The sequence below is a fragment of the Sardina pilchardus genome, chromosome 6 (assembly GCF_963854185.1).
Source record: "Sardina pilchardus chromosome 6, fSarPil1.1, whole genome shotgun sequence".
NCBI classification, from domain to species: domain Eukaryota; kingdom Metazoa; phylum Chordata; class Actinopteri; order Clupeiformes; family Clupeidae; genus Sardina; species Sardina pilchardus.
The window spans coordinates 1369771-1372270 of record NC_084999.1 but is presented as its reverse complement, the minus strand read 5'-3'; the positions used below and the strand labels follow the sequence as shown (position 1 = coordinate 1372270).

Genomic DNA, 2500 nt, shown 5'->3' with positions numbered 1-2500 from the left:
ATATATTTTTGGGGCTTTTATGCCTTTAATGTGACAGGACAGTGTAGAGTGACAGGAAGCGAGTGGGAGAGAGAGTAGGGGTGGGATCCGGAAAGGACCACGGGGCGGGAATCGAACCCGGGTCGCCGGCGTGCGGTGCAGGTGCCCCAGCCAGTCGTGCCACGACTGGGGCCAAGCTCACTAATCTTAAATAAACCACAACAAACGTTAACGCATAAGCTCACTAATCTTAAATATACATGGGACACCACAACAAACGTTAACGCATACACTCACTAATCTTAAATAAACCACAACAAACGTTAACGCATACGCTCACTAATCTTAAATAAACACAACAAACGTTAACGCATGAGCTCACTAATCTTAAATAAACCACAACAAACGTTAACGCATAAACTCACTAATCTTAAATAAACCACAACAAATGTTAACGCATACGCTCACTAATCTTAAATAAACCACAACAAACGTTAACGCATAAACTCACTAATCTTAAATAAACATGAACACCACAACAAACGTTAACGCATAAGCTCACTAATCTTAAATAAACCACAACAAACGTTAACGAATAAGCTCACTAATCTTAAATAAACACAACAAACGTTAACGCATAAGCTCACTAATCTTAAATAAACCACAACAAACGTTAACGCATAAGCTCACTAATCTTAAATAAACCACAACAAACGTTAACGCATAAGCTCACTAATCTTAAATAAACACAACAAACGTTAAAGCATAAGCTCACTAATCTTAAATAAACACAACAAACGTTAACGCATAGTACGCTCACTAATGTTAAATAAACCACAACAAACGTTAACGCATAAGCTCACCGATCTTAAATAAACCACAACAAACGTTAACACATAAGCTCACTGATCTTAAATAAACACAACAAACGTTAACGCATAAGCTCACTAATCTTAAATAAACACAACAAACGTTAACGCATAAGCTCACTGATCTTAAATAAACATGGACACCACAACAAACGTTAACGCATAAGCTCACTAATCTTAAATAAACCACAACAAACGTTAACGCATAAGCTCACTGATCTTAAATAAACACAACAAACGTTAACGCATACGCTCACTAATCTTAAATAAAACACAACAAACGCTAACACATAGTACGCTCACTAATCTTAAATAAACCACAACAAACGTTAACGCATAAGCTCACTAATCTTAAATAAACACAACAAACGTTAACGCATACGCTCACTAATCTTAAATAAACCACAACAAACGCTAACGCATAGTACGCTCACTAATCTTAAATAAACCACAACAAACGCTAACGCATAGTACGCTCACTAATCTTAAATAAACCACAACAAACGTTAACGCATACGCTCACTAATCTTAAATAAACACAACAAACGTTAACGCATAAGCTCACTGATCTTAAATAAACATGGACACCACAACAAACGTTAACGCATAAGCTCACTAATCTTAAATAAACCACAACAAACGTTAACGCATAAGCTCACTAATCTTAAATAAACACAACAAACGTTAACGCATACGCTCACTAATCTTAAATAAACACAACAAACGTTAACGCATACGCTCACTAATGTTAAATAAACCACAACAAACGTTAACGCATACGCTCACTAATCTTAAATAAAACACAACAAACGTTAACGCATAGTACGCTCACTAATCTTAAATAAAACACAACAAACGTTAACGCATACGCTCACTAATCTTAAATAAACCACAACAAACGTTAACGCATAAGCTCACTAATCTTAAATAAACCACAACAAACGCTAACGCATAGTACGCTCACTAATCTTAAATAAACCACAACAAACGCTAACGCATAGTACGCTCACTAATCTTAAATAAACCACAACAAACGTTAACGCATAAGCTCACTAATCTTAAATAAAACACAACAAACGTTAACGCATAGTACGCTCACTAATCTTAAATAAACCACAACAAACGTTAACGCATAAGCTCACAAACGACGATGTGTTTCCCGTGCGCATGACCACACGGCCATCGACTGAAGCCCCTCTCTGAGGTCAGACGCGTCATGTGCACTCCAGGCCAGAGGTGGCACTAGAGAGCAGAGGTACTCCAGGCCAGAGGTGGCGCTAGAGAGTAGAAGTACTCCAGGCCAGAGGTGGCGCTAGAGAGAAGGTGTTGATAGAGCCCAACCTCCTGAGCTGGGCACTGCTGCCTTCCCCCCCCCCCCTCTCTTCTTCTATCTACCTCTCTCTCTCTCTCTCTCTCTCTCTCTCTCTCCTCCATTCCTTTCTCTCTGCCTCATTCTCTACACTCCCATCCCTCTCCCTCTCTCTCTACACTCACACACTCACACACTCACACACACACCCTTGTGAAATGTGCTGCTTTGCACTGTGCAGCTTCCCTCAGGAAGGGTGGGACCACGGGAACACAGTGTGTGTGTGTGTGTGTGTGTGTGTGTGTGTGTGCGCATGCTGGCTTGCATTTGTGTGTGTGCATGT

General features: G+C 39.9%; 1 protein-coding gene across 1 annotated transcript in view; it reads right to left on the bottom strand.

The window, feature by feature from the left end:
* The window catches only part of kif13a (kinesin family member 13A), a 97519-nt gene that overhangs the window by 69937 nt on the left and 25082 nt on the right, over positions 1–2500 (bottom strand). The gene's annotated exons all lie outside the window — the stretch shown is intronic.